The sequence below is a fragment of the Dryobates pubescens genome, chromosome 10 (assembly GCF_014839835.1).
Source record: "Dryobates pubescens isolate bDryPub1 chromosome 10, bDryPub1.pri, whole genome shotgun sequence".
Lineage (NCBI taxonomy): Eukaryota > Metazoa > Chordata > Aves > Piciformes > Picidae > Dryobates > Dryobates pubescens.
In genome coordinates this window covers 4,726,523-4,734,455 of record NC_071621.1, presented here as the reverse complement: position 1 = coordinate 4,734,455, position 7,933 = coordinate 4,726,523, and positions in this window count along the sequence as shown.

Sequence of the window (7,933 nt, the reverse complement as noted above, 5' to 3'; positions counted from 1 at the left end):
GCACTATGAGGTACTGTCAAACAGCAATGTGGCTTTACTGACAGAGTTACCTGTGATTTTATATTTGAAAAACCAAGGAAGATACTCTTATGAATTGGTGGTTCATCACCAGTTGTGGTGCTTAGGTTGCTTTCCTAGTGGAGCAACTCTGAGGCAAGTAACAGCATCACAGATGATTCCTCCCCTGCTATCTCCTACCCCAACATTTCCTTGCTGTAGTAGTTACAGCCAGCTCACACGGGAGAAGTGATATGTCAGGTTTTCCTTCTCTCAGTGCCTGCTTCCTTGTCACCACCCATATTGTAACATCTCAGTCTGTACCTTTCCAGTTACCGTTTCTCTTCACTATTCCTTTAACAGTTCAGGATTCATTAATGTATATAGCATTTCTTGTTGTCTGATGCCCTCTGCTGCTGTGCATTTTCTAAAGAGAAAGCACCTTCTGAGATGCTGGGGTTTTCTGTTCGGTTTGCAATCAATCCCAGATGGGCCTTGCTAACTAGAAGAACCCCTCTTGCAGCTGTGATATCCTCCACAGCTCCTCTATTCTATTTGTGGTTTCCTAGGACAATTTCTATAGTAGACAATTTCAGGCAATTTCTATAGTTTTTGTAACAGAGAACCACAAACTGTAATTGCTGTGTTATTTGCTGAATTTGGAATATAGCAGAAGACTGAGAACATGTCTGCAGTTATACTGCAGGAACGTATCGTCATTGTTTCGTACCTAGCTTTCTTCTAACACTGAGACAGCTAGACCAGATCATTGCTGTAAGCAGTGCTTGTTGAAATCTAGCTGCTTGAGCACAGCTATGCTGTAATGAAGAGAAAGGAGGGAGCATTGTGCTTGTGGTCTAAAGACAGTCCTCTCACAGTAACAAATGGTGCTTATATTACTGTTTGATCTTTGAAGGAGGGAAAAGTGAATGCCTTCTTAGGGGTGTCACATAAAGACTTGTTTTTAGAAGGTCTGGGCAAAGCTAATTCTGTTCCTAGCCAGTGTGCCATCTCTACCTGCTTGGGGGGTGTGTGTGGGGGAGAAGTCTTTATGGATGTTAGGTTGGATGTGATGATCTTGAAGGTCTCTTCCAACCTTCTTCTATTCTATTCTATCCTATTCTATTCTATCCTATTCTATTCTATTCTATTCTATTCTATTCTATTCTATTCTATTCTATTTAGCAAGTCTGTATTTGTTCACAATGTGGAATGAATGTGGAGTTTTCAGAGGCCTTGCATACTCTTGTTTTTCACCCTTGTTTTCTCTAAACTAAGTACTGGAGGAAGTAGCACTCACTGACCCTGTTAAAGTATTTCAACATCTAGGAGTTAAAGGCCCAAGTTAGTAGTGGTTTGATACTGTGATATGATGATTAAGAGGCTCCCTCTAGTGACCGATTCATATCTGAAATGTCGCTATATTTCAGAAAGCATTTGAGTCACTCTCTAACGGTCTAAAAGTCATAGCACAGTGATGTAAAATAGTGTTATTTCTTCGAACTCTGATTTACACTAGGTTCTTCAAAGCCTGAATGCCCTGGAGAAGCTGCGGAGCCTTACCTGTTGTCCTGGAGCATTTAATCCAGGTTTGTGACACTGGGAAGGAACCTGGTTTGTGTACTTCAGACTGCTCTGCGAGTGAAAGTGAAGTGGGAGTGAGTGGAAGAGTCACTTCAGAAGTCCACTCCTGGCCTGGGGTAAAACAGTAAATCATTGTTTCCTTTTTTGAAAAACAATGGGCTGTGCTATCTAAGCATGACAGCCTATATTGGCCAGTATAAATGGTAGGGGCCAGGAACCTGCATGTAGGAATGATCTAACAGAGTGAGAACTTAGTCAAAGGAAACTTTCTTTTTTTCTGGATCTTGGTCCCATGATTTTTGTTGGCTTTTTTAAATTATTTTTTTTTAAATTAGAATCCATGAATAAAGTGTATAAAAGGCACTTAGAACAGGAACCACAGCTGTGGATTTCCCTTTCAGGAGTACCATCTTTTATAAGAGAGATAGAAGTTAGCTTTCTTCAGAGTAGCTTATAGCTTATCATAGGTAATTAAAAAGGGCCATGAGCACACTGTACAGCTCAGAAAAAACTGCTGTAGATGATCTTCAATAATAAAAGTCTCCTCCTTCTGCTTGCCTGCACAAGAGGGTGCTTAATTCAAATTCCCAAGGCCTTTTGCTGCTTCTTGGCCTTTGTCATGGGTTGAGTTGAATCTGCTGCAGATACTCAATTCCAAGCTGCCGTCATGCCAGCTTCAAAATGAAAGTGCTGGCTATAACAAATAATTATGGGGCTTGAAGTTCAGATTGTAACATGAAAGGCTTCTTGTTCTGGTTGATGCTTTTGCTTTTCAGGTTTGGGGTGTTGGTCTTTTCTCCTGGGTGGGCTGTAAAATTGGGGGTGGGGAAAGTCACTGGCTTCTGCTGCTGCTGCTGTATTTTGCTGCGCCTTTCTGCAAATAGGCTAAGGCAATTGTGCATTGTATTCTCTCATTTCCTGTAAAACTCTATCTCAACTCTTTTTCTCAACCCAGAGGTTTTTTTTTTGTGTTATTTTCCCTCCTGTCTGAGGAGAGGGGTGGAGAAGTTGTGAGAGTGGGCTGTGTTAACCCCAGACAGTCATGCACTTGTTGTGTCTTGGGTTTACAGCTCTTTTTAAATTTTTCCTCCTTTTTTTTCCTCTTTATTTTTCTGTGTTGGTTTGTTCCCATTCACGAGCACATAGCCTATGTGTTGTCCCACAGCGGTGGCCACTACTCAGTATGCCACTTGTGGTACTTTTAGGTTGTACCTTTAAAACTTTCCACAGATCTTGAATAGAAAGTGGTAAAATGTAAATAAATGACTATTAGGTCTAAAAAGGAAAATAATGATAGCTCTAAACAATCCCATTGGAAAGATAATGGATTTAAACTAGTTGTGCTAAACAATTTATCTCTCCCTCAGGCTGGGATATACTAACTGGCTTCTGCTTGATGTTGGCTGCATTGTTTTGGCTAAGTCTAAAAATATCTCTCTGCTCATTTCTCTTGTCCCTTTTGTGTACAAAAGGGGGTAAAGGGGGGCACGGTGGGAAAAGCTATTAGCTTCCCCTGGTCTTTGGCCAGGGGGGTTCTTATGCTGTTTATTAATTGTAAATACCTGTAAATATTGTCAATATTGTATATTTTGTACATATTCATTGCATTTCATTGTAGATTGTAGTTTTGCTTGTAAATACATCTTTCATTTGCTTCCAACTAAGCTGGTCTGGCAAATTTAATGTTGGTGGGAATTTTCAACCCACCACTCTATGCCCCATGCTCTTTAACATCCTTATTGATGATCTGGATGAGGGCATTGAGTCCATCATCAGTAAATTTGCTGACGACACCAAGCTGGGGGCAGGAGAAGGAAGATATTAAAGATATTAAAGAGGAAGGGGCCCAGCACTGACCCTTGGGGGACACCACTAGTGACTGGCTGCCAGCTGCATGTGGCACCATTCACCATCACTCTCTGGGCTTGGCCCTCCATCCAGTTCCTAACCCAGTGCGGAGTGCTGCTGTCCAAGCCACGAGTTGACAGCTTTGCCAGGAGTTTGCTGTGGGGAACGGTGTCAAAGGCCTTGCTGAAGTCCAGGTAGACTACATCCACAGCCTTCCCCACATCCACCAGGTGGGTAACCTGATCATAAAAGGAGATCAGGTTGGTCAGGCAGGACCTGCCCTTCCTAAATCCATGTTGGCTGGGCCTGATCCCTTGGCCATCCTTCAGGTGCGCAGTGATTGCCCCCAAGATGATCTGTTCCATAATCTTGCCTGGCACTGAGGTCAGGCTGACAGGCCTGTAGATTGCAGGTTCCTCCATCCAGCCCTTCTTGTGGATGGGCATCACATTGGCCAGTTTCCAGTCATCTGGGACCTCTCCAATGAGCCTGGTGATAAATGATGGCGAGTGCCTTGGCCAGCTCATCTGCCAGCTCACTCAGCACCCTAGGATGGATCCCATCTGCTCCCATGGACTTGTGAGTATCCAAGTGGCTCAGCAGGTCCCTAACTAATTGTGGTAGGTTGAGACTGTGACACTGTACCGGGAGAGAAAAGTTTATAAGGCATGTTTTGTTATTAGACGGAGGACAAAGAGACGAAAACGCCACCCTAGCTCTGTTTCAGGAACATCCAGTGAGGATGATAATGGAGAATCTGTGTCAGTTAAAGATAAAGCTGCAAGTTACTAAGGAAAAGAGTTGTTAGCAAGCTTCAAAAGCCCATGCAGGATTAGTGTTTGCTTATCTGAAGGCCAAGTCCAGCAGTTCGCAGAAGAAGCAGGCAGGGAGAACAGGCTGAAACACCAAACTCCCCCAACTCCCAAACCGAACTGAACTGAGGAAAAAATTTTCCAACCGCTTCACAATCTAAAGCTGAATTTTTGTTTATCAACCAATGAAATTCGTTTAGAATATCAGAATGTTTTGGTTCTAGTACCAAAAACATTAGCCAGTGTGTTCCAGCAGTGTTTGTTCTTAAAGGCACAGCCTCAAACGACCACACTAATTGCTCATGGATTTCAGGGGTACTACACTGCTCCCTGACCCCATCTACCAGTTCAGGAGGCCAGTTATCCTTAAGTCCTCCTGCCTTACTGTTGAAAATTGAGGCAAAGAAGGTATTTAGCACCTCAGCCTTTTCCTCATCTTTACTTTCATTGTTTCCCTCCAGGTCCAATAAGGAGTGGAGGTTCTTCTTGTCCCTCTTTTTAGCATCAATATATTTATAAAAATGCTTTTTATTATCTTTCACAGAGGTGGCCAGCTTCAGTTCTAACTGGGCTTTTGCCTCTCTAATTTTTCTCCTACATGACATAACAACGTTCTTAAACATATCACAAGTTGCCTCCCCACCTTTCCAAAGGTGATACAGCCTCTTTTTTTCCCTTAGTTCCTTCAAGAGCTGCTTGCCCATCCAGGCCGGTCGCCTTCCCCAGCGGCTCATCTTTTGGAACATGGGCACAGCCTGTTCCTGTGCCTTCAAGAGCTCCTGTTTGAAGTAGGTCCAACTGTCCTGGACCCCTTTGTTCTTAAGGGCTGCTACCCAGGGTACCTCCAAATAAGTTGCTTAAACAACCTGAAGCCTTCCCTCCAGAAGTCCAAAGTGAAGGTTCTGTAATTGCTCCTCCCTGTTTCCCTGTATATTGAAAACTGCCCTCTCTCATGATCGCTGGACCCTGGACAGCCTCCCACCATCACAGCTCCCACCATCACAGCTCCCACCAGCCCTTCTCTATTTGAGAACAGCAGGTCAAGCAGGGTCTGACCCCTAGTAGGCTCACTTAACAGCTGCATCAGGAAGTTGTCCTCCATACACTCTAGGAACTTTCTAGACTGCCTCCTCTCTGCTACGTTCCCAGAAGATGTGTGTCAGGTTAAAGTCACCCACAAGGACATGGTCTGAGATCTTGAGACAGCCTCCAGCTGCTTATAGAATAATTCATCAACCTCTTCATCCTGGTTGGGTGGTCTATAACAGACTCCAACCAGGATGTCAGTTTTGTTAGCCTTCCCTCTGATTGTAACCCACAGGCACTCAATCCTTTCATCCTCTCCCTCTACCTTGGCATCTAGCATGTCCCTAAGTGGACAGGAGCACTCTGTGCTAGGTCAGAAACTGGCTGGAGGGCTGAGCCCAGAGTGTGGTGGTGGATGGCGCCACATCCAGCTGGTAGCCAGTCACTAGTGGTGTGCCCCAGGGATCAGTGCTGGGCCCCATGCTCTTTAATATCTTCATCGATAACTTGGATGAGTTAGCTCAGTAAGCTTGCAGACAACACCAAGCTGGGGACAGGAGTTGATCTGTTAGAGGGTAGGAGAGCTCTGCAGAGGGACCTTGACAGGCTGGACAGATGGGCCATCCAAGTGCCAGGTTCTACACATTGGCCACAACAACCCCATGCAGTGCTACAGGCTGGGGTCAGAGTGGCTGGAGAGCAGCCAGGCAGAAAGGGACCTAGGGGTCCTGGTTGATAGTAGGCTGAACATGAGCCTGCAGTGTGCCCAGGTGGCCAAGAAGGCCAATGGCATCCTGGCCTGTATCAGGAACAGTGTGGCGAGCAGGAGCAGGGAGGTCATTCTGCCCCTGTAGACTGCACTGGTTAGGCCACACCTTGAGTACTGTGTCCAGTTCTGGGCCCCTCAGTTTAAGAAGAAATTGAGACACTTGAACATGTCCAGAGAAGGGCAACAAGGCTGGTGAGAGGCCCTCTATCCTCTAACTGACCAACATCTGCTCCTAACTTGGTGTCATCTGCAAATTTGCTGATGACTGACTCAATCCCCTCATCCAGATCATCAATGAAGATGTTAAAGAGCATGGGGCCCAGTACTGATCCCCTGGGGGTGACTGGATGTGGCACCATTCACCACCATTCTGGGCTCAGCCCTCCAGCCAGTTCCTAACCCAGCACAGTGTTGTGGTCCAAGCCACGAGCTGACAGCTTAGACAGCAGTTTGCTGTGGGGGACGGTGTCAAAGGCCTTGCTGAAGTCCAGGGAGACCACATCCACAGGCCTCCCCATGTCCACCAGACGGGTCAGCTGATCATAGAAGGAGATCAGGTTGGTCAGGCAGGACCTGCCCTTCCTAAATCCATGTTGGCTGGACCTGAGCCCTTGGCCATCCTGCAGGTGCGCGGTTATTGCCGCCAGGATAATCTGTTCCATCACTTTCCCTGGCACTGAGGTCAGGCTGACTGGCCTGGAGTTTCCGGGTTCCTCCATCCGTCCCTTCTTGTGGATGGGCACCACATTGGCCAGTTTCCAGTCATCTGGGACCTCTCCAGTGAGCCAGGACTGGAGGAAAATGATGGAGAGCAGCTTGGCCAGCTCATCTGCCAGCTCTCTCAGCACCCTGGGATGGATCCCATCCAGTCCCATGGACTTATGAGCGTCCAAGTGGCTCAGCAGGTCCTGAACTAATTCCTCATGGATTTCCAGGGCATCACACTGCTCCCTGACCCCATCACCCAGTTCAGGAGGCCACTGGTCCTGAAGTCTTGCCTTGCTGTTAAAAATTGAGGCAAAGAAGGTGTTTAGTACCTCAGCCTTTTCCTTGTCTACAGTCACCGTGTTCCCCTCCAGGTCCAGTAAGGAGTGGAGGTTCTTCTTGCCCTTCTTTTTACTGTTAATATATTTGTAAAAATGCTTTTTATTGTCTTTGACAGAGGTGGCCAGCTTCAGTTCCAACTGGGCCTTTGCCTCTGTAATTTTATTCCTACATAATCTAACGACTTCCTTGAACATACCTCAAGAAGCCTTCCCCTCCTTCCAAAGGTGATACAGCCTCTTTTTTCCCCTTAAATCCTCCAGGAGCTGCTTGCTCATCCAGGCCGGCCGCGTTCCCCGCCGGCTCATCTTTCGGCACATGGGGACCGCCAGTTCCTGTGTCTTCAAGAGCTCCTGTTTGAAGTAGGTCCAACCCTCCTGGACCCCTTGGTTCTTGAGGGTTGGTACCCTTGGAACTTTACAAATAAGTTTCTTAAAGAGGCTGAAGTTTGCACTCCGGAAGTCCAAGGTGAAGGTTCTGTTGGTGGTCCTCCGTATTTCCCTGCATATTGAAAACTTCACTATCTCGTGGTCACTGCACCCTAGGCAGCCTCCCACGGTCACATCTCCCACCAGCCCTTCCCTATTGGAGAGCAGCAAGTCAAGCCGAGCCTGTTCCCTGGTAGGCTCACTTAACAGCTGCATCAGGAAGCAGTCCTCCATTCGCTCCAGGAATCTTCTGGACTGCCTCCTCTCTGCTGAATTAAGTTCCCATTTAAGTGCTCTACACTTTCAGCCTGAGATTCCTAGTTAAAATACTCTACAAAATACGTATCAAGCAGTAAGTTTTTTGAGCCGTATCACATTTTCTATCACTCTCACTTTGCAGCAGCAGCTTTTATTTCAGACTGGGT